The 26,123-nt window shown below is 40.4% G+C and overlaps 1 protein-coding gene across 3 annotated transcripts in view; it reads right to left on the reverse strand.

The window, feature by feature from the left end:
* LOC149215132 (origin of replication complex subunit 4-like) overlaps positions 1-4,566 on the reverse strand; it is a 357,573-nt gene extending 353,007 nt beyond the window's left edge. For all 3 annotated transcript variants that reach the window (XM_089392537.1, XM_089392536.1, XM_089392535.1), the window contains exon 1: positions 4,158-4,566. The gene's annotated coding sequence lies outside the window, so the exon portion shown is untranslated. The remainder of the gene's footprint in view (positions 1-4,157) is intronic.
* Between the last annotated feature and the right edge of the window lie 21,557 nt (positions 4,567-26,123).

A 26,123-nucleotide genomic window follows, 5' to 3' on the forward strand; every position in this document is an offset into this window, starting at 1 on the left:
ATTGTTTCACATCATTGTCAGGTCTGTGTATTAATGTCAAGACTTTATGAGGTCAATGTTAAATTAACAAGTTATAGCCCTCATAAGATTACTACCATGTGTGATACAGTTATTTACATCAAGAGTCATTCATATGGTACATAATCATGGTTATCACATTACAAGTTATACAAGACTATGAAATATAGAACAGTAATAAGACTAGGTCGTCAATCTTCAGAGTAGTGATTCATAGGTTTGGTCAAACCATAGTTATGCCATTAATTAAATCACATTCCCTTCATGTGATCTGAGCCTTCAGGGACCAATCAATCTTGAAAATGATTTGTTGTTTGAACTAGGCCGCAAGCTGCTTCAGGAAGTTATCTTTCTTTGAGGAATCTCAAGTTAAAATCATGAATTTCTGCTACTTATTGTAGATTACTATAACAATTCTTAAGGTATGTTACTATAATAGTTCTTCGTCAAAGATTGTGCACAAGTTAAGTTTGAACATGTACGATCAAGTCACCGCACCTTCTCATTTAGAAGTAATTGTAGTGCAAAGATAATAGAGAAGTTTGTCAAGCTAGATGCCCAACAAACCTACAAAGACACACAAGCGAATCCAAAACCAAAAACAAAATTTCAACGTAAAAGAGACTTGAATTCAATCCTAAAAGAGGGCTGAAAATCAAGACTTAATCCTACACTCCAATTTCAAGTGAATTCCCTGAATTTGATACCCTAACCACAGGGCCAAAAAGGAAGGACAGAAGGCTTGAGAATAGTAAATAAATGTTTGCCCAAGCTTGCGGCCTTGCTCTAATAGAGTTGCTACAAGGTTGAACTTGCCACACAATACCCAATCAAGACAAAAGAAAAATGTTACTTACTTCCTGCAATTTCGCTGCCCTAAAAGAGGATCGAACTTCAAACTACCTCAAGAAAAGAACTTTGTTGATCTACCACACAAAAGTCGAGTGATTTCAGAGCTTAGGCATGGAAATATTTGTTGAGATGTTATGTTTTGGAGGTTAGGAGGAGTCTCTTTTTATAGTGTAGTAAGGCTAATTAGGGGCTTCATTTGGTAGGCCTTTTAGGATATTTAGGAACTCTCTAATTCTTAATAGGATTAATTTTAAATTAGTAGTTATTATCTACTAGTTTGTTTGAATGCTAAGAAACTCATACACTAAATCTATGTGGTGTGTTTTGTAGGGAACAGAAGGGTGTGTGAAGTCAATGATTGATTTATTGTCTTTGGTTCTTGAAGTTATGTAACTTATACATGGTAAGATTACGGTGATAAATAACATCACATATTGGCAATTATAGGAGGAGGTGTCATATCACTACCCCTTGGGGTTCTAGTCCAGAAACTGAGGTCACCAACTTTAATTGTGAATATCTCTCAAACCAGGAGGCCTCTCGGGGCGTACCACATATCAATAGAAACATCTTTTCGAGGAGAATCTAATGACATGGATCTCCAACTCAAACTCAATGATTTGACCTACCAAAAACCCTCGACAAAATCAGGGTACATTCTCAATCCAAGGAACCCAAACCCTAAGACCTGGGTTTTCAACCATCCAACAGTGTAGCCTTCAACTTGATGTAATCTATGCAATTCTAAGAAGCGTTCATTGTTCATTTGACATCAATGACTAGTGTTTTTGGTCAAAATCAAATCCAATCAACTCCATCGGTTGACATCAATAGCAACACCATCCAACATACTCCAAAAAGACCTAGATTTCTTTCCTCAAAACCAAGGACAAGGTCTTTGACATTTCCCAAGAGTTCAAAGCTCTTGTGGAGAATCAAATGGGGAGATATTCAGGTGTTGTGATCAGACAATGAGGGTGAATAAACCTTGAATGCCTTCATTGAGCTTTATGCGAGTGGGAAGATAAAAAAGGAGCTTATTGTTCCTTATAATCCTCAATAGAACGAAGTAAGAAAGAGGAAGAAAAGGGTTATAGTTGGGGTTGTGCGAGATCAAGAGTTGCCCATTTTTTTTTCTCGGCTAAGGCTTGTAATAACACAGTGTACATTCTGAACAGGAGTCCCCCCAAGGTCTTGCGGAGGATGACTCTAGAGGAGGCATACATAGGCAGGAAATTGAATGTGGAGCACTTCTAGATATTTGGGTGTCTGATGTAATGTCACACACCTCTTTGAGAAGAAACCGAATTTGGAACCGACTTCAAAGAAGGGGATCTTCGTCAGATACAGTGAAAATTCAGAAGGCTACCATGTATATCAACGCTCAAGAAGGCAATGGTGCACAGGGATGTACGGTTCGACGAAGAGAGGGCTTTCAAAAGGCCCACACGGGATGGTAATCCAACATATGTAGGAGGTCAAGACTCACAAGGACAAAGGAGGAGAGGAGACAAGATCCATATCCACAAGGATAGGGCATAGGCATAAGTATAAGTATTGGTACACAGGTTATTCACGAGGATGAGGAGAAGCAGGGAGATCTTATTCCATAAAATAAGCCTTCCACATCAAGCAGGGGGCAACCTAGGTGGGCCACATAGACACTGAGAGATGCCAAGGATGTGGGGCCTCCTAAGAGGTCTACTAGGGAGAGCATGCAGCCACAGAGATACACTGGCCACATGGCACTCGTGACGGAGCTAACTGATGCAAAGCCTTCTAGTTATCAAGAAGATATTCATCAGCAAGTTTGGAAAGATGCCATGGTGGGAGGTAGTGCTTTGGCCAGAGGGCAAGAGGGTGGTTGAATCGCGATGGATCTACAAGATTAAGCACGTAATTGATGGGAGAGCGGAGAAGTTCAAGGCGCACTTCATAGCTAAGGGGTTCTCACAGTGAGAGGAGGTTGACTACGAGGAGACATTCGCCATTATAGAAAATATACCTCAATTTGGGTTATTATCTCTATAGCACCAGAGATGGGTTGGAGAGTGCAACAAATGAATGTCAAGATTGCCTTCCTCAATGGGATCATTGAGGAAGAAGTCTACATCGAGCAGCTTGAGGAGTTCGAGGTGCATGGGAGGGATTCCCATGTTTGCAGGTTGAAAAATGTACTCTATGGGCTCAAGCAGGTACCTTGGGCATGATACTTGAGGATAGATAGCTACTTGCAAGAGATGGGCTTAGAGAAGAGTGAGGCTTGTTATCTCACAAGTTCTCACTAAAGTAAACCTATCAAAAGGAAGAACTATGTACACAAACAAGAAAAATTGCCCACCGCCACTTTGGCAACCGCCCTCACTTCTAGGCTAGCTCTTCTAACCTAAGGGGGGTTTCCCTATATTTAAATCCAATTTTAAATTTATCGTTGGTATGGATGAATGACACAACTGATTTTTTGACCATTCGAAATGTGTGAGCAATTAGCATAAAACCAATTTATCAATGAAAATGGCCGATGTTCAAACTTCAAACAATCACCACCAATGATTAAATCTCACTGATGATTAAATCTCACAGCAGGTCTTCCATGAGCAAATTTCACAAAGTACCATAAATCAAGTATGCACCAAATCAACTATGCCGAGGAGCTATCATATCATTTAGAAACTAACAATCATTTATTTGCTCCATGAGATCCTTCAATCATATGTTTAACATGCCAACACACCAAAAATCATTACCCAAGTTTATTTTGTTCATTGGCAATCATAAGATGATGACTAATCAAGAAACAAAGTTTCCAGAGCATCAAATATGTTTCAAAAAATTCGAAATGAATATGCTGCCCAAGATTTACCAAGTTGTAACTTCAAGGGTTAATTTATGCATTTGACGATCGCAATCAAGTTTCAAAGGACTGGTTACCACGTTACAATACATATTTAAGTCAAATTTTGTATAACCAAAGTTTCAAAGGACTGGTTACCACGTTACAATACATATTTAAGTCAAATTTTGTATAACCATAAAATTAACGGTCGCGTGTCAATTTTTCAGACAATCTTGCTTAAGATATTATAAAATATAACGAAGTAGGACCAAGAATATATTTCAGAAATGTCGTTCATTGAACCAGGGAAATTCAATATCGCATTTAGAGTAAATTGATTCGCAGTAATTGTGCAAGGAAAAATGTCTGTCGATTTTCAATCTTTTCGGTTAACGCCAGTTCACCAGAAATTCAAACTTCTTTTGAAAAATTTATGAAATTGTCAACGTACCAATGAGATTTCGAAATTAACCGAAACTGTTGGCCAATTTGATTTTCGAGGAGAATCTGTGGAAAAACTAGCTGCTCGCGGGCGACCAATGCTTGTGACCAAGGGATCTCTGCGAACAGGGGGGGCGAAAGGAGCCGGCTTTGGCGCTGTCGTGGATTGAACTGCAAAGAGCCGACGTAATGCGGTAGGTTTTATGCTGGGATAATGTGAGCCAGCACCGGCCGTAAGGAAATGTGGAGAAAGGGTGGCTCAATAGGATGGCGGAGAGCCTGGATGATGTTGGTGCAGAGGCCGCAAGGGACAGTCGGAGTGCAAAGGGGAGCCGGCTGTCGGAGCTGAGCTACGGGGACGAGAAGTTGATGCCGCGGGAGCGGGAGAAAGAATACGACGATGCCCCTTCTGGTTTTCTTATTTTATTTGTATATATATATATAATATAAAAACCCCTCAAGTTTTAACCCAGTCTAATCTAAAACCGAAAATTTTAAGAACACCTAAATCTGAAAATTTTCAACTAAAACGAAAGCTATGAATATATCTTTAAAAAAAATTCTAATTTTAATCATTAACTTTTTATTTTATTTTTTTCTTTTTCTTTTTTTTAATTTACTAACCTAAATTTAAAATAAAAAAATTAAATAAAACCTAACTTTAAATGAAAAGATGTCTAGAAATCTAAACCTAATTTAAAGTTCAAAATTAATTTTAAATTAAAACAAATATAATTTCAAAAATACCAAAGTAAAAGGAAAGGTAAATATCAAATTCAAAATAAAATTTTATATATAAAAAAACATTTAAACCTAAGTTAAATATAATCTAGATATTTTGCAGCGAAAGAAATGTGAAAAATTTTGTTGGTGTGTACTTAATTAATGAAGCGATTTTTGTGTTAATAATCTCTATATTCAAAATTATTCAGTTCCAAACCAATATCTCGAATTTCTCCACCTAAAGTATGGGAGAAAAATCAATTCCCTGAATCAAAAGATTTGTTGTAGTGACAAATCCTCTCTTCGCACTCACTCCAAATACGATATTATGAATTCCTTCCACTCGAAAATATGGAAGGAAAATAAAATTAAAAAAAAAAAAAAAAAACAAAACAAAACAAAAAAACAAATGGAAGAGTTAAAGAAGAAATATTGGCAAATTTTATTGTTCCTTCATAAAAAGGTTTTTTGTCTAGTGAGATAGAGTGTCTTTCTTTTATAGAGTAAGGAGGTGATCCGGACTTATGCAGGAACGCGACAACATACTAATGTACACATAAACACAGATATGCAACAGAAATAAAACTTCATTTCATTAATATCAAAGAACTTAAATATGCTTACGTACATAAATGGAAATAAATTAGCTCAGAGATCGTAGCTTATCTCTGAGAAGAGATGTGGCTACTACATGCCTTTGAACTGTGTTACAATGAGGCTCAAAGGCCTATTTATTATTGAGAAATAATGGAAAACCTTAAACATCCAAAAACCTAACCCTTGGAGATGAAGAGCCAAAATTGTGGGCCCCGTTTGAGTAAATTGGTACATTAACTTTTCGGGATCATAACTTTGTAACTATTATGGTCTCTCCATTTTCCCTAAAAACGTCTTTTAGTCCCTCAAAACGGCTCCAGAAGTTTAGGACTTGAAAAACTACCAAAAATAGTAAGTTGTGCTACAATTAAGGAAACTGAAAAGAAACAACGGTGGGGGTCCAAGTGGAATAGGTGGGTGGCCACCAATATCCACCTGGATCAGTCCTCCCCCCTTAGGAAGCAATGGTCCCCATTGCGTTGAGTGCCTCCATGAGATGGGGAAACTTCTGTTGAACTTGGTCCTTGGTGAGCCACTTGCCTTGGTGCAGGAGTTGGCTAGCTTTGACAACCTGATACAGTTGGATCTTTTGTTGGCGAGTGTTCTTGATCTGCGTGTCCATGATCCAATCAGTTGTGGCATGTTCCATGCAGTCTAGGTTTAACTTTGTTGGTGTGAGTTGTTTTGCAATGTCTGATGTGTCTAGTAATGGTGGAAAGTATGGTCGAAGGCGATCCACATTGAACACTGGGTGCAAGCCAAGGAATGGTGGAATGCTAAGCTCGAAAGCATTGTCCCCTACAGCCTTAGTGATGGTGTAAGGCCCATATCAGAGCGGGCGAAGCTTGTGGTGGGGCCTAATGAGGCGCTCCTTCTGCAAATGTAACCAAACTTTGTCGCCCACCTGGAACTTGTGTGGCACCCGATGTTGATCATGACGCTGCTTGTATTTAGCATTGGCTTTGTTTAATATGTCATAGACTTGCTCGAGGATGTGTTGAATGCGCTCAATGAAGTTGTTAGCCCTGTCATCTTCGGACTGGACATGAGTCGAATCTACCTGAGTAGCTGCAAATGGTATGGCCACATCAATGGGACATAATGGTTGGAATCCCAACCCCACTCGAAAGGGGTTGTGGCCAGTTGAACCATGGAGATCTTTGTTGTAGTTGTGTTGGACACAAGGGAGGCTTTCATCCCATATGTGTGGATGCTTTGAATTGTACATACGCAAAATGTGTACGATCATCATGTTGACGACCTCTGTTTGGCCATCAATTTGGGGGTGGAAAGTCGTGGACTTAGTGAGCTTGGTATCCAACATCGACCGAAGACTTGACCAAAATGTACTTAGGAACCTAAAGTCCCGATCTGAGATAATGTGTTGTGGGATCCCAAAATGTACCCACACTCATTCAAAGAAGAGCTTAGTAGTGGCTTTTGTTGTGATACTCTTCTTACGTACCCTCAGAATGACCATCTTAGAGAATTTGCTGACAACCATGAAAACGCAGTCATTGCCGTGCTTAGTAGAAGGAAGGCCCAACATGTAATCCATGGAGATGGATTCCCAAGGTCGAGTACGACTAGGCAGAGGGGTAGATAAGCCTTGCTTCTTGTAACACCCTCCTCACACATCTACCCAAGTAACCAACCAACCGGGGTAAACATGTGACGAGAGGCTACTATGATTGGATTCGACCTTTTATGTGACCTTAAAGAAGTGGAATCGACAGAACACATCAACCAACCTATCCACATTAGCAACAGAACCCTCAGGAGACATGTCAGCCACTCAGACATCCTATCCCTGGGTCCCACTGATGTTTTGGACATCTTAAGCCTCAATTGCTCTCATGTTATAGGCATGACAACGTCCAAAAACCCAAAGTCGCTCTCATATGCTTGCGTGCCAGCGTCCAGAGACCAAATTTTCCAATGTTATGCCAGCGACCCCGGGATTTGATTTCGGACCTAGAACCTAGGTCACTGCCCAAATTGGAATGATAACTTAGGAGCAGTAAAAGTACAGGGAAACAATGATGTAAAAGCAATAAGTTAAACAAGACCTTAATCAGAGCCCTACTAGCCATGACAAGCATTTCGTCAAACATGTCACAAGCATGTAATCTACAGGTGTAAACAACAGAATTAAGTGTAGGGATCTCATACTTATCTAAGAATCGCTATGAACCATTGTTCCCTCATGTCATTTGTTGCATTATCATCTATTAGGCCATAAATACATTATACATTCATTTATAAGCAAAAACATGTTGAGAGCCATACATAGTTGTTGTCATAAAACACACATATAACCAGCATAATAACAACAAAAATACTCATGAAAGTACATCCATATAAGCCACATATAATCCATTAAAATGCTCATTCAAAATGTTCATGGAAATACAAGGAGAAATAACCATTCATTAATGATGCAAAAACCAAACTCGGGATGGGACTTCCACGTTCTACCCGACCATGGAATGGCTAAGCCAAATCTCTCTTGAGCCATTCACCCTCATGCCATATTCCAAGCATGAATGTGGGACTCAAACCAAAAGATCCAGCCAAGGCATACCGAGGCTAAACCACCTCGCCCTCATTAAGAGAAACCAGGCTTTTCTGTAATCCATCTTGGATCACTAAGCCAACATAATGAACACATCATAATAGGCTTTACCATTATTTCCACCCAATCACTAGGAAAACAAGCATGGATGCCACCGGATTTCTCCACCTACATCGTGAGGAACTTTCCTGTCTCCTAATCTCTCGGGCTTTACTACAATCCAAACCCGGATCACTAGGCCCTAAACCGAGACCCACTCTCCAGGCTTTACTGCATATCCCAAACCCGGGATTACTAGGCCCAACGGAGAGAAAACCACCTCTTGGCTTTACCGTATATCTTGTCATTCACTAGTAAGGATTCTTGAGCCCACCGGAGAAACATAATCTTGGCTTGTTTGCAACCCACAGTCTGGCTCAAGGGTCACTAGGCTAGTGACTTTACAATGATCCATAGTCTGGCTTAGGGACCACTAGGCCATGTGGTCTATCATTCGAAGATCCAACCCACTCAGCTTTGAATCCATCCGGAAATCCAGCTCAACCAAGACATGAGAACCCCATCACACCATGGCTATCCAGAAATGGCAAGGCTAGGCTGAAAACATTGTTACACCTGGAAAAACCCATGCCATAACAGCAAAAGAACCACATGCAATTCGATATATGCAATGGATCTTGTTGTAGCTACTTGATCCTGCATTTCCCTGCTTGATCTTTGCTTCCTCTTGCCTTCTTTGCTTTTCTTGCTACAATGCCAAAATGCTCCAAGAAAACTCTAAGTATCCAAGAGTGAGAGAGAGAGAGAGAGTAATGGGAGAGCTCCAAAACTAAACTGGCAAAAGATTAGCAAAAGCTTTCCAACTGATCCTCAGAAGCCTTTTTATGAATGAGGCTTCTATTTTCTTCATTTTCCATTATTTTCCCTCATTTTCCTCCTCATATGCAAGATGTGACCTTTCACCTCCTTTTTCTCCTAATTTCCATTATTTTCGTAAATAAATGTGCAAAAAATGTCATTTTTCCTTTCCAAAGCTTTAGTCATTACCCTTTTGGTTTCCTTCGCCATAAACAACCAAATGAACACCCCCTAGGATGTCTTGCCCAACATTCAACTTGGAATAAGTGTCCCATCAACCATGGTTATTATTTTTGCCTTCATTAACTTTTATTACATGGAAATTTCACCAGGGTTGTTATAAAACCCTCCCTCTTAGGGAACACCATCCTTAGTGTTAAACCACACCAAGACCTTTGCAAAACTGTTGAAAAGCAAACATACTGCCCATGGAGCTTTATAACATAGCTTGATGCAGTATTTACAATGATCACCCTGCTGAAAAGCAAACCAACATAATAACATGATATCGTAATGACATGAAACCTATACTACTTCTTGGAGTTTATAGCTTAGGTCATGGCGGTATTTACATCCATATACATATGTACATATAGCAAAATAATCAAAACGTATACCAAAGCATATACCGAAATCACACCAAAACACCAAGCCAAAACAACTTTGACTCAACCGAAAAACAAGGAAGGATACATAGTCCGCATTTGATCCACCATCTCCCATGGAGCTTCATCGAGCCCAAAGTGCTTCCATTGCACTTTAACTTGCTCGTTTCCAAAGCATGAGCAACTTTTTCTGCAATATACACTAAGGCTCCGGTTGGAATTCTCCATCTAGTTCCACCTACAATACAAACGAGTCAATCATGTAATAAACATGTTTAACATACTTTTTAAGCAATGATACATGGAAAACATCATGGACTTTCACTGTCGGAAGAAATGCAAGTCGATAGGCTACTGGTCCAATCCTCTCAATGATATTGAAGGTTCCATAAAACCATGGTGTCAGCTTGGCACATGGTCCAATCCGCAAGGAGCTCTTTTTTCGGTTTAATGTGCAAGTACACATGTTCCCCAACTTGGGACTCCTTGAACAACCTATTCCGATGTGCATAGCTCTTTTGCCTATCCTGTGCTGCCTTTATATTCTTCTTGATCATCTGCATTTCTTATTCCATGTCTGCCAACATGTTTGGTCCAATCAATACCCTATTAACCATATCACTCCAACTGATAGGAGTGTTGCAACTCCACCCATATAATGCCTCAAAAGGACTCATCCTTAGTGACTCTAGATAACCGTTGTTGTATGCAAACTCTACCAAGGGGAGATACTCTTCCCACTTCCATTGTTGATGCATCACATACATCCTCAACATGTCCTCCACTATCTTGTTGACCCTCTTTGTATGTTCATCTGTCTGTGGATGATAAGTTGTGTTGAAGGCCAACTCTGTGCCCAAACCTGCAAATAACTCTTTCCAAAACTTGGAAGTGAACTTTGCATCCCTGTCTGACATAATATTCTTTGCACCATGCAATCTGACCACAACTCTGATGAATACATGTGCCACATCGGTAGCTGAGAATGTAGACTTCACTGGAATGAAGTGTGCAACCTTCATCAACTTGTCCACAACAACCATGATGGAATCATGTTGTCTCACCATCTTCAGCAAACTATGATGGAGTCCATAGAAATGACCTCCCAATTCCACTCTGGAATTGCGATTGGATGTAGCACTCCACCTGGATGTTTACACTCGACCTTCACATGCTTACAATCAAAACGCCTAGCCACAAACTCTACTACATCCCTCTTCAGATTCAGCCAATAATAAAAATTGATTTACTACAGTCAATGTCTTATGATAACCTGGGTGACCTGAATAAGGTTTCACATGAAACTCCCTCAAGATCATCTTCTTGACCTCATTGTTATCCACCCGCTATAAGACAATAATCCATACCCTGTGCACCTACACCTGCACCTGTACCTGTACATGTACCTATGCATGTACATGTACTTGTGCATGTACATGTAGTGGCACATGTACCTGTACCTCTACTTTCACCTGTACCTGCACATGCACCTGTACCAACACCCTGCTGCAACATGTGCACAATCTCCATATACTTGACATCCTGTTGACCTGCCTGTAAGATCCTATCATGTAGATCTGTCCCATAGGAGCTCACAGTTGCCAAGTGAGTTATATGTACCCACCTGCTGAGAGTATTTGCCCCCGTGTTCTCCTTACCTTTGATGTACCTGATCTTGAAATCAAACTCACTGATAGTGGCCAGCTATCTAGCCTGCCTAACGTTCATATTCGACTCATCAAACAAATACCTCAACCCAATATGATCACTCATTAGTACAAACCTCCTGCCAAGAAGATAATGCCTCCACATCTTCAATGCATGTATGGTTGTTGCTAACTCAAGATCATGTGTCCGGTAGTTCTGCTCGTGCTCATTTAGTTTCCGAGACTCATAGCACACCACTGTCCATCTTGCATATGGACTCCACCAAGTCCTCTCTTACAAGCATATGTGCATACTACAAACTCTTTGTCCAGATCTGCAATTTGTAACACTCGTGCATGTTTCGACAACAACTTAAGTTGCTCAAAACTAGCCTCACACTCCTCTGTGCATTCGAACTTCTTACATTTCCTCTGCAATGATGTAATAGGATAAGCAATCTACAATAAGTTCCTGATGAACCTCCGATAATAGGCTACCAGACCCATGAAAGTTCTCACCTCATCCACACTCTTAGGAGCTATCCACTGCATGATGGCTCTTATATTTTTTGGATCTACTGCAATGGCCTCCTTGGAGACCACATGCCCCCAGTAATGTACCTCACTCTAAAAGAAACTACACTTGTTGAGCTTAGCATACAATTGATGCTCCATCAAGAACCTCAACGCTGCTGCTAAATGCTCGGCATGCTCTTCCTAATTTTTAGAATATACCAGTATATCATGAATGAACACAATAACAAACTTATCCAAATATGGACGCAACACATTATTCATCAAGCACATAAATGTAGTTGTAGCATTAGTTAAGCCAAATGGAAATACAACAAACTCATAATGCCCATACCTTGTCTTGAACGTGAGCTTGTAGATGTCCTCTTCTTTGATGTGTACCTGAGGTATCCGTATCTTAAGTCGATTTTCGAGAACATTGTTGCTCCCTTCAACTGATTGAACAAGTCATCAATCCTCGGTAAAGGGTACCTATTCTTGATGGTCACTTTGTTCAACTGCCTGTAGTTAATGCATAATCTGATAGTTCCATCTTTCTTCCTCACAAATAATACCGGTGCACCCCAAGGTGATACACTTGGCCTAATGTATCCCTTGTCCAACATTTCCTTGAACTGTAGCTTTAACTCAACTAACTCATGTGTGCTCATCATGTAAGGTGCTTTTGATAATGGAGTTTACCCTAGCACTAACTCAATAGAAAAGTCTACCTTCCTCTGAGGTGGAAACTCTATAATGTCCTTAAGAAATACATCTTGAAATTGCTACAAAATTGGGTACCTGCTTAACACATCTGCATCCTCAACCTCCTTACCCTTATCACTAGAAATGTTTACTGCAAATAACATACACCCTTTCTTGCGACTACGCTTTGCTTGTGTAGTTGTCACCACCCTAATTTATGTGGATCTCTTCTTACCCTGCAAGACTCCTGGTTCCCCATTGTCATCAACACACTCAATGGCTTTGTCATAACAGTCTACCTTGGTTATATGAAGATACAACCAATTCATTCCCAACAACATATTGTATGATCCCAATGACAATACATTTAAATGTGTTGTGGTAGGCATACCATTTAAATCAAATGCACAAGCTCTTACCCAATGATGAACTCGCTTCTTGGTACATGTAGCCAACTGCACTAACCAAGATTCTACGTGCAATTCCTTACTCAAACCACACTTATCCACCAAGTCAGGACTAATATATCTATAATTAGATCTAGGGTCAATCAAAATAGAAATAACTTAATCACAAAGATTATCATCCATCTCAATGATAGATGCATGGTGTTCTACCTGTCTTTTTTCCACTGCTCCATAGATACGAGGAATACTCTGACCAACATCCCCAACAATATGCGCCTCCTGTGCACGGTATATATGAGGCCTACCACCCTAATTTTGTGGACAATCTCTCTTAAGGTGTTCCTTGCCACATGTTCAACACTCCGACCTACCAGTACCAACACCTATGTATTGTTGTTGCGACTCATGTCCTTGTCTAGTTGCATTAAACCTCTTTTGTGGTGCCACATTTTCTTTCTCATCTGCATTCTGAGGCCTTGTCCTCTTAGGTTGCCATTCACATTTACCTTTACCTTTACCTTCTTTCCCTTTCCATCATTGCCAAGATTCATTCTTACGCTTTGATTGCCCATAGCAATGTTTCAATTTCCCAATGACTTCCTCAAGTGACCGAGGCTCATCATACTTAATCTGATCTCTAGATGCTAATGGAAAACCAATGAAAAATCATTGAACTTTAGGCTTCTCATCAGTAAGATATGGTACATACCTCAATAGCCCTAGAAACTTGGTCTTGTACTCTTCATCTGTCATTGATCCCATCTTTAGCTCATAGAATTCTTTGGCCTTACTATCATAGTACCTCTTTGACAAGTATTTCCTCCTGAAAAGCCTCTTACACTCTCGCCAACTCAAGTCATCTGTACTGATGTCTCTGACCCACTTAACATCTTCCCACCAAATGTTTTCCTTACCTTTCAAGTTCAAGATTGTTACTCTCGCCTTCACGTTATCTATGTAATCATGCAACTCAAAGAATATATTCATCCCAAGTATCCAAGCCTCTGCATCTTCTGGCTTCTTCACATCTCCATCAAAAGTAGGTGGCTTTGCTTTCTTAAACTCATATGGAAAGTATCCCCTATCATTCCTCCTATAAGGATGATAACGATGACGATCATGATGTCTATCAGAACCAGAACTAGAATAATACTTGTACTCATCGCCCCTTCTATCCGGAGTGTCCAACAACCTGCCATCTCTCATTGTATCAGATCTATCTGATCTGTGTCTACCAGGAGACCTACTGCCATATGCCCCATTAGTTCTATCCTCATGTCCATGGCTAATTTGAAGTGGCCCTTGTCGCTGCAAGTCTGACAAAATATGAAGAAGTATAGCATTAACCTCTGCTTGTTTCTCTTGTTCCTGTATGATCTAGTCATTATCTACCTTACAACTTCTTATTTCTTCCTTCAAGCTTCTCAAGGTGTCTGCCAAATCAGAAGAGTGCCCCACACCATGCTGCCCATCTGATTCATATGGGGATTCTATGTAGTCTACCACCTTGCTAGCCATTTTCTCTCTTTCCTGCAATCCATAATATGTCAGCTAAATCAAATCACAATAAATCAACGTACCTTAGTATAATTTGGGGAGGATACCTCGTCTATAAGATCATCAAATCAACATGATACATGTATAACATAATCATAATCAACGAATATAAATGTAACATCTAAGCATAGGACCATGCAACCATCATTCTTTCTAAGGTCCAGTCATCAATGCAAGGCCATATCAACAATGCATGTTATGACCTATTGCATGACAACAACCATTACTCCATTGTACACATTGCCACATGCATAATAAATGCCAAATCAACTACACATACGCATAAACGCATGTAGTCGAGCATATGCGATCAATTATTGTAATCAACCTACAAGACTGATACATGTAATCAAACCTACAAGAATGTAGCCTAGCATACAAGGATGTAAGTAGGTGACATAAAATCAACATGTAAGCGATGTATAACCATATTCAACTAGTCATATTATACTCATGACGATGAATTCCACAAAATCAATCATCAAGCAAATGCAACAAGCACATGAAATGCAAGTGTAAGAGACACACATGCAAATGACATGCATGCATGACCAACGCACACCGTCCATCCAGTCCGAGGGGTGAACCATGCTCTGATACCACTATGTGGTATCAGATATGACACAAAGAGAACAAAACCAGACCCAAAGCGAGTGTAACCATGCTCTGATACCGCTCTGTGGTATCGGATATGACATAAAGAGAACAAAACCATACCCAAAGAGAGCGTAACCATGCTTTGATACCACTTTGTAACACCCTCCTCACACATCTACCCAAGTAATCAGCCAACCAAGGTAAACATGCAATAAGAAGTTACTATGATTGGATTTTACCTCTATGTGACCTTAAGGAAGTGGAATCAATGGAACACATCAACCAACCTAACCACATCAGCAACAGAACCCTCAGTAGACATGTCAGCCACTCATACATCATGTCCCTGGGTCCCACTGATGTTTTGGAAATCTTAAGCCTCAGTCACTCTCATGCTATAGGCATGATAGTGTCGAGAAACCCAAAGTCACTCTCACAGGCTTTCCTGTCAACGTCCAAAGACCCAATTTTCCAGTGTTATGCAACAACCTCAAGATTTGAGCCACTTTTCAGGCTCAGAGCCCAGGTCGCTGCCCAGAATGGAATGATAACTTAGGAGTAGTAAAAGTACATGGAAACAATGATGCAAAAGCAATAATTTAATCAATAACTTAATAAGACCCCTATTAGCCATAGCAGGCGTTTCGTCACACATGTCGCAAACATGTAATCTACAAGTGTAAACAACATAATTAAGTGTAGGGATCTCATACTTATCTGAGAATCGCTATGAACCATTGTTCCCTCATGTCATTTGTTGCATTATCATCTATTAGGCCATAAATACATTGTCCATTCATTTACAAGCAAAAACATGTTGAGAGCCATACATAGTTGTTGTCATAAAACACACATATAACCAACATAATAACAACAAAAATACTCATGAAAGTACAAACATCTAAACCACATATAATCCATCAAAATGCTCATAGAAATACAAGGAGAAATAACCTTTCATTAATAATGCAAAAACCAAACTTGGGATGCGACTTCCACCCGACCCTAAAATGGCTAAGCCAAATCTCTCTCTAACCATTCACCCCTGTGCTATATTCCAAGCATGAATGTGGAACTCAAACGAAAAGAACCAACCAACGCATACCGAGGCTAAACCAACTCACCCTCATCAAGAGAAACAAGGCTTTACCATAATTCATCACGGATCACTAGGCCAACACAATGAACACATCATAACAAACTTTACCATGATCTCCACCTGATCACTAAACCAAACAAACATGGATGCCACCGAATTTCTCCACCTACACTGTGAGGAATTTTCTTGTCTCCTAGTCTCTCAGGCTTTATCACAATCCAAACCCAGATCACTAGGCCCTAAATCACGACACACTCTCTAGGCTTTACCACATATCCCAAACCCAGGATCACTAGGCAAAACGAAGAGAAAAATACCTCTTGCATTTACCGTATATCCTTCCATTCACTGGCAAGGATTCCTAGGCCCACCAAGGCAACACAATCCTGGATTTACCGCAACCCACAGTGCGGCTCAGGGGTCACTAGGGCAATGGCTTTACTGCGATCCATATTCTGGTTCATGGACCACTAGGCCATGTGCTCTATCATTCGAAGATCCACCACACTCAACTTCGAATCCATCCGACAATCCAACTCAACTAAGACATGAGAACCCCATCACACCATGGTTATCCATAAATGGAAAGGCTAGGATGAAAACATTGTTACACCTAGCAAAACCCATGCCATAACAACAAAAGAACCACATGAAATACCATGCACACCAAATCTAGCAAGGAAAATACGCATGCAATTCGATACCTGCAATGAATCATGTTGTAGTTGCTTGATCCTGCCTTTCCCTACTTGATCTTTGCTTCCTCTTGCCTTCTTTTCCTTTCTTGCTCCAATGCCAAAATGCTCCAAGAAAACTATAAGTGTCCAAGAGTGAGAGTGAGAGAGATAATAATGAGAGATCTCCAAAACTGAACTCGCAAAAGGTTAGCAAAAGCTTGCCAATTAATCCTCAGAAGCCTTTTTATGAATGAGGCTTCTATTTTCTTCATTTTCAATTATTTTCCTTCTTTTTCCTCCTCACATGCAACTTGTGACCTTTCACCTCCTTTTTCTCCTAATTTTCATTATTTTCATAAATAAATGTGCCAAAAATGTCATTTTGACTTTCCAAAGCTTTAGTCATTACCTTTGTGTTGACGATGCTGGACCCGCCAACATTTCAAGGGGATATCCCCGGTAAGAAGTCCCAATTAGACCTCAGACCATTTGGTGTAGGAGTCCCAACAGTGAGTCATAAGGTAATGCCTTGACCTCGATGTCGAATAGAGGCAAATAAGATAACTCTGTCAGTATCAAAGGTGTGATTGATGCAGAGAGTCAAGGAATGTGTACGAGAGGTTCCAACACTTCGAAGGGAGAGGAAGGTGAAGGTGAGTTATGTTGTACTTCTGAGATAGTAGTAGGTTAGGCTACCAATGCCAAAGCATCTACAATAACTGTTTTGGGGGTTTTTGGTTTTAGTTTTTGGAAGACCAATGAGTGAAAACAGATGTAGAATTGAAGTAATTAATCCGTTGGGTTATATTAATACTTCAGCAGAGGGCTGCTATAAGGCATTACACAGTGATATAGATCAAAATAGTGGTGAGTAGAAGACAACAAAAAAAATGGTTATCACAGTTTCCAGAATGTAAAACAGAACAATCACAAGTTGGAAAACCTTTTAAACTACGTTCCAAAGGTTCAAGGCAGTATACTTAAGCTCACACAAGATGCTGATGATTTATTGATTAGAGGGGATTAGCTGCACAAACAATTGCATTGATCCATTTTCTTAATAGATGATCACTTCAGGAGCTTATAGGAATCAATTGAAACTCTAATTATCCCTACCTAGATATCTTTGTAAGTCATAAGCATATGAAGAAATAACACAATGATTGAAAACTGGAAAAACTTACAGGATAACACAAAACTGTGTAAAACCAGATTCAGAATCCTCTGCTTTGTATTAAGGGTCCAGAAAGACCGATTACATCAAGTGTCTGTAAAAGCTTCCTTCAAAGGTGGCTTCCAGGTTCAAAGTAGCATTAATAGTCAAAGACTTTACAAGTAGTGAGCTATGAATCTTGAACTCTGAGCCATTTACAACTTTAGAAAAGAGTTATTTATACAATAATAAAACTAAGAAATATCCTAAAACTGTTTAAGATTTATTCTAGGAAAGGAGAAGATCTTCATGCAAGAAGATAGGGGCAACTATTGAACTACTTCTTGCTATCCCCTTTTATTTAGGTTGTGTTGGCTTCATTTGTTTGATATTTTGCCCCTTTAGCTGATTTGTTGTTTGTATCCTCTACGCTGGTTGTTTGCTTCATTTAACCTTTTTATTTGACTTCTTTAAACTCTGTAACTCTGGCTGAGTAGATTTTGAATGCGCATTCCAGTTTTTACTGTGTTTTTCGCAGTAAATCGGCTACGGTCTATAGTGCTTCAGCAACAGGAAGAGTGAGCAAAATTTTACGTAAAGAAAAGGGTGGATATGAGATAACTATCGATAATACATCAGACGGTGGGCAAGTGGTTGACATTGTACCTCCAGGACCAGAGCTTCTTATTTCAGAAAGCGAATTGATCAAGGTCGATCAGCCATTAACGAATAACCCTAATTTGGGTGGATTTGGTCAACGAGCTCATTTTGTCTTCAAATTGTTATACAGGCTTGTTTCTTTGTAAGCCTGAAACAACAATCTTCCCTGCAAAAAACAGAACTTGTTAAGAAAAATAGAGGTGACAGAGGAGATCTTCAATGGCTCTGCTGAGCTTGAAAGGCTATCGGAAGGAGTTCAGGGCATATCAAAGGGTGAAACCATGGTTTAAGGGCCGCAAAGGTATAATAGAAGTTGCGCTGTATAAAACAGGCAAACAGAGCAAAATGGCGTTTAATGGAAAAAAATTGGCGAAGGTGAACAAATTACAGAGGGATTAATTATAGCGGGAATGGCTTAGTCATGGTTAAAACCTAGATTAGGGGTGAAATGGAGGCTTTGGGTCATTTCCACGTTTAAATCGAAAAACGATTTAACACATGAAACCTTCACAATACGCATATGGGCGGACTTGAAATTTTATTAACACTGGCGGATAATGATATCGGGTCCGGGGTAATATCGCATAGCGCAATCGGATTTAGACGGGGGTAAGTCCATTGCGAAGGCATATGATAATGGGCGGACGCGAAATAGCGGTAAAGTGGAATATATATTTGGTCAGATCTGTATCCCATTGCAATCGGAGATCGCAATGGGCAAAGGGTTATGGTATAGCGGGAGGCTGCGATGGGACGAATGCAATGTGGCATGAGCTGCAAGTTATATATATTGTTTCGGGTTTGGGTCCTTCATCGCATATGACACTGCGAGGGGTGTATGCATGTTAAAAGGGCTCGCAATCCCGCTAATGCGATATATGTTTAAATATATAGTTTTTAAACAAAAACTATGGTATATGCATGTTTTAAAGGTCTGCAGTCCCGCCGATGCGATATTTGTGCATAATATATAGTTTTTAAACAAAACTAAGGGTTTTCAGAATATATAATAAAGGAACTATATTATACGGGAAAGGGGAATTCTAAGGGTTTAATACATTATGTTAATGTTAATATGGAATATGAGCGGAAAGGAAAAAAGGACTAAGTATAATGTTTTTTAATGAATCATTTGACTTTTCATATATGCATCAATACTTAGGGAAAATATATTTTTTATGGGTTTTTTTATGTAAAAAAAGTGAGTGATTATGAATTGAATGAAGGTAGGAAGGAGGAAATTAGTAAAGTAAAGGGGTGAAATGGGGATGAATGGGAAGTTAATTAATCGATCTTATAAACATTCATTTGCCTTGTATAATTGCCTCATGAGCATAGAAACAAGATAAATATTCATTTTGTCCAAGCAACCATTAAACTTTTGCAACCTTTCTCTACTTACCCTTTGCTTATCCTATCATTTTTTCTTCGTTTAATGGGTGCATTTAAGCTAGCAAACCCTTATCCTTTCTTTTTATTTAACAAAAACAAATTATCGAAATATACCCTTATAACCTCCAAGGGCTCAGATTAAACTAATGAGCACTTTATTATTCTCTACCTAACTACTGATCTGCCAAGATTAAACAGTTTGGCCAAATCCTTTATTCTATAACTATAACATCAAATTTAAAGCATGAAGCAGTCAAGATTAAACAATTTGACTATCATGGGTTGTGGCATTTAAAACAAGTTGCACACAACCATTATTTTGCTGAAACAGAGTAGCGGAATTCTGACTTGCTCACTTTCAGAATTTATTTGTTTTCCTTTCTTTCTAACCTAACATTTTCCTTTTACCTTGATTTTTTAGAGCATCTAACCTAACATTTACTTTGATATGGACGTTATCATTCTAAATTTTTCTTTTACTAACATTTTATTCACTATTGTTATGTCCATATCTTAACTTAACATTTTTTGAAATATCTTATCTAATCAAAACCAAAAAATGCTACAACAGTGGCTCCATCTGGGGACTGCTTTCTCCTGTAGAATGCAGAGAACCCGCAAACCGATGTGCCTTCTCCTCGGGCTATGGAGTCTTTGCTGTAAAAAAATATCACACTGACATCTTGGAAAGGGAAAGAAAACCAGAGTATTTACAATGAAAACTATTTCAACTTCTTAGTACTGAATGTAATGTTTGAGAAACCTTCCGTTTACAGGATAAGTGGAATATAGCCCCTCAAGGTTTTGCAGTACAAAAGTGTTGTCACCCTTTACTTCAGCAATTGCTAAAGGTCCAAACCACAGATTGTCGAATTTTCCATGCTTTCCTTTCTCTTCTATCTTGGCATCCCATCTTAGAACTAGATCACCTTCCTTAAAGTCACTTTCCCTGGCTCTTCTATCAAACAAGACCTTCATCTTATTCTGATATTTCTGCAATTTGTATTGAACTTCATATTTTTTCTCATTAAGTTCAATAATCTGATTTATTCTTCTAGAAAAACCATCAGGTTCATCAATTGCATCCTGCAGAAATTTTAAAACAGGGAAAGCCAAATTGGTAGGGAAAATTGCATCTTTCCAATAGACTAATTGCAATGGAGATTTGCCAGTTGACCTCTTTGGAGTAATTTTGTTTGCCCATACTACATAAATCAAATGTGAATCCCAGCTCTTCTTATGATCAGCTAGTATCCTTTTGATTACCTTTACCAGACTCTTGTTTGATGATTATGCAAGGCCATTACCTTGAGGTAATATGGAGTTGAATGATGTAACAAAATCTGACATTTCTGGAAAAAGTCAATCATTTTAACACTAGAGAAAGGTGTTGCATTATCAGTGACAATTTGAGTTGGGCAACCAAATCTAGCTAAGATATTCTCCTCAATAAACTTAATTACTACTGCATCAGTAGCATTTCTCACTGGAATTGCTTCCACCCATTTAGTAAAGTAATATGTTGCAGTGAGGATCCATCTATGCTGATTACTTGAAGTGGGGTGAATCTCTCCAATAAAATCTAAACCCCATTGAGAAAAAGGTGTTGAAACTATTGATGGAACAAGTGGAAGAGCTGCTAATTCCTGTTTTCCAACAAAGATTTGGCAAGGAACACAACCTCTTACCTTCGCCTGATCCAGGTGGATATTGGTGGCCACATGCCAAGTCCACTTGGACCCCCACCATTGTTTCTCTCAGCTTTTTTAGTTTCTTTAATTGTAGCACAACTTACTATTTTTAGCAGTTTTTTCGGGTCTTGAACTTCCGGAGCCGTTTTGAGGCCCTAAACGACGTTTTTTGGGAAAACTGTGAGCAACATGTGTCCCTGGACTGATGTTGCTCTTCCCAAAGTTGTAGTTCTCGAATACATCTTTCTAACGAGATATTGTGCACGTCAAACGGAGATCATATGCCAAAGTTATGACCCCGGGAAGTTGATGTACCAATTTACCCAAACGGAACCCACAGTTTGGCGTTTCATCTTCTAGGGTTAGGTTTTTGGATGTTTAGGGGTTTCCATTGTTTCTCAACAATAAATAGGCCTTCAAGCCTCATTGTAAGACAGTTCAGAGGCATGTAGCCGCCACATCTCTTCTCAGAGATAAGCTACCATCACCCTAGCTGGTTTATTTCCATTTTTGTTTGTAAGCATATTTCAGTATTTTACATTAATGAAATGAAGTATTATTTCTGCTACATTTTTGTGTTTATGGTTATCTCTGTAATTTTTTGCGTTCCTGTTTAAATCTGGATCAGTGGTATTAGAGCGGTCTGCTTTTTTGCTCTGTTTCTCTTTGCATGTCCCCAACGAGGTCGGGATATAAGGAGTTAGGGCTTGAACTGGTCGAACCTTTGCAAGACCAGCCTCGCAAATCCCAATGGCCTCCCATGGCGGATGAAAATAAAGACGAGCAGGTAGGAGATCCTATCAAAATCTTGCTTGAAGAAGCCCTCGAGTGACAAAGGAACGCGATGAAGGACAACTTTGCCCAGATCCTTCAACGGCTACCTAGAGGCGACGCATCGACTTCCAACAGCTCCTCTGGAAATGCCACGCCCTTTAAGGTACAAGTTAATTTGGAAATCCCCATCTTCGAGGGTAAAATAGACGTAGATGTCGTAGATAAATGGTTAAATCTGTTAGAGGGTTATTTTTCTGTTCATGATTTTTCCAGTCGGGAAAAGATTATTTTCACTCTTCTCAAAGCAGCCCCCCATGTCAAGGACTGGTGGGAAACATACTGCGAGCTGAAGGATGAAAGTATAGGCTCACTATTTTCAGCTGCACCCACTTGGGATTCATTCCGGGATGCCACCAAGGAGTAGTACTACCCTGTCGAAAGCTACGATGATCAATACATAAAGTGGACCACGCTGTGGCAAGGAAGGGACTAAGACGTGTCAGAGTTTACTAATACTTTCCATACCCTTCGCACAAAGTTGGGTATCAAAGATTCAGAGCAACATTTGGTACTCAAATACCACAGCTGCCCACACAAGTACATCCAGGAAGAAATAAAATTCCTAAACATCCCCTCGCTCAGCACAGCATATCGATATGTCGTCAAGGTCAAGCAAAAGTTTATACAGAAGAAGCGAGACTTTGGATTTGCGAATTCGAAGCAAGGGAAAGTTGTCCCCAAACTGCAGAACAAAGGACAAAGCCAAGGTGGGATGACCCAAGATAACCCGCCAAAGCTGCAAGCAAAGAACAGCACAGTGAAGCCGAAAAAAGACACAGGAAAGTGGTGTGAGTTCCATAAGAGCTCCACTCACAACACAAGTGAGTGTCAGGCCAAGTAGTCACTGGTGGCCGAGCTAAATGTTTCAGAATCAGGTGCATGTTCCAACTCTGAGTTAGAACCTGACAAGGGGAATGACAAAGGGAAGCAGATTATCGATTTGGAGCCCAACGCCACCGTGGCCACCATGAAGATATAGAAGGAGGGACCCGAAGATCCAAAGGAGGAGGAGCGTTTCTTCCACTCCCAGATGTGGGTAAAGGGCTCCCTACTACAGTTCATTGTCGACAACAGGAGTGAAAAGAACCTCATTTCGGCAGAGGTCGTGAAGCGGTTGGGCTTACCGACCATAGTACATCCACAACTGTACACCATCGGGTGGCTTCACCAAGGACGAGATCTTCGCGTGAGCCAGTAGTGTCGCCTTCCATACAACATCAAGCCCTTCATGGATGAGGTATTATGTGACATTGCTCCCCTTGAAGTTTGTGACGTATTATTAGGACAACCATACTTGTGGAAGCGACATGTTGTGTATGAATCAAGTCCCTGTGCTATTATTGTTACATTGGGAAATAAGTTGTACATGATACAAAGGTAGCACCGCCTACCGCCATCTCTTTGGTTACCGCAAAACAATGCAGTAAGCTCATTTCCAAAACTGGGAAATTTGTTTTCCTGATGATACGCCCTCAAGGAAAGAAGAAGACAGTGGCCACGACCTCCAGACAGGGCCCCTCCGCACGACAACTACAAATGGACAAGGTCGTGGAGGAGTACAAGGACATCTTCACCTCCCTCGCAGGAGTTCCTTTGCACTGTCAGGTCAAGCACTCCATCGATCTGACCCCAGGTGCGTCGCTACCCAATGGACCAATTTATTGTCGCTCCGTTCTGGAGAACGATGAAATCAAGAGGCAGATTCAGGAGTTGCTGCAGAAAGGTCACATCCGTCCGAGTTCATCACCCTGTGGGAGCTTGATCGTGTTGGTATAGAAGAAGGATGGGACTTGGAGACTCTGTATTGACTATCGGGCACTGAACAAAATCATTGTCCGTAATAGGTACCCGATCCCATGGATTGATGACCTCCTAGACCGATCTAAAGTCAGGATATCACCAGGTACCAATCGAACCCTCTGATGTGTGGAAGACTGCCTTCAAAGCCAAGGAGGGCCTTTTTGAATGGTTGGTTATGCCTTTCAGATTGACGAATGCTCCTGCAACCTTCATGAGGCTAATGGATGACATCTTGTGGCCATTCACCAACTCATTTGTAGTGGTATACTTGGATGACATCCCGATCTTCAGCCAGAGTTGGGAAGAGCACCTCCACCACATCCGACAGGTTCTCCAAACATTGCGGCAACGCAAGCTATGTGCCAATTTGGAGAAATGCACTTTTGGCATGACCCAGGTTCAATATCTGGGATACATTATTGATGAACAGGGGGTGCATGTGGATCCAACCAAGATCTAAGTCATTCAAAATTGGCCATCTCCAACCACTCTGACAAAGCTCCGTAACTTTCTAGGTCTTGCCAACTTCTATCGTAGGTTCGTGTTGGGGTTTTCTCATATCAATTGGCCCTTGAGTCAAGTCACCAATGGAGGAGCAAAAGAAAAATTCTTTTGGTCTGAATCTCAACAGAAGGCATTCATAGAGCTGAAAAATCGCCTTTGCACGACACCAATGCTCACGTTACCAGATTTGCAACAATCATTTGAGGTCGAGACAGATGCCTCTGACTATGCTATTGGGGCAGTCCTTACTCAACACGGGCATCCATTGGCATATCATAGTGAGACACTTTCAGACACAGTCTGGAAGTATCCCACTTATGATAAAGAGATGTATTCCATTGTGCATGCCTACCGACAATGGAAGCATTACATTTTGGGGAAGGAAACAGCCATCCACATAGACCACCAACCACTGCAGTTCATACAAACCCAAGGGAAATTGCAGAATGATCGCCATTAGAAGTGGTTGACATACCTGCAACAGTTCCATTTAAATATCAGGTATAAGAAGGGCAACACCAATAATGTTGCAGATTTCCTTAGTCGACCACTGATCATGGCGTTAACCACTGTGCTCAACTCTTGTGGGCACGAGACTTATGATTGGCCGCTTCTCTACAAAAGTGACCCAGAATTCGGCCACACATACCAGACACTCTTGGAGGGTCGACATGTTCCAAATTTTCACCTCCAGGATGCCCTATTATGCCACCTGGGTCACCTTTGTGTTCCTTCAAGCAAGCATGCCAAGATGATTTGGGAAGCACACTACAGTCGGGTTGTTGGGCATTTCAGGGTCGAGAAAACGGTGGCAGTACTGTAAAAGTATTTCTATTGGCCGAATCTTCGGCAAGATGTCGAGAAGTACATCAGATCATGTACTGCTTGCACCATTGCCAAATCGACCATCAAGAAGCAAGGCCTATATACCCCGCTGCCTACACCTAGTCGACCTTGGGAATCCATTTCCATGGATTACATGTTAGGTCTTCCTTCCAATAAGCATGGAAACGACTGTGTTTTTGTGGTCGTCAACAGGTTCTCAAAGATGGCCATTATGATAGCCTGCAAGAAGAATATCACAGCAGAAGCCACTGTTAAACTCTTCTTTGAACGAGTGTGGGTGCACTTTGGGATCCCACAATCTATCATCTTAGATCGGGACAGTCATTTCCTCAGTACATTTTGGTCCAGTCTCTGGTCGATGTTGGACACCAATCTCACTAAGTCCACAACCTTCCATCCTCAAACTGATGGCCAGACAAAAGTTGTCAACAGGATGATTGTACACATTCTGCGCATGTATAACTCAAAGCATCCACGCACATGGGATGAGAGCTTCCCATATGTTTAGCATAGCTATAACCGAGCTCTTCACAGCTC

Source organism: Pinus tabuliformis, chromosome 1_1 (assembly GCF_031772625.1).
Source record: "Pinus tabuliformis cultivar Carrire ecotype Pingquan chromosome 1_1, CPIR1, whole genome shotgun sequence".
Classification (NCBI taxonomy): domain Eukaryota; kingdom Viridiplantae; phylum Streptophyta; class Pinopsida; order Pinales; family Pinaceae; genus Pinus; species Pinus tabuliformis.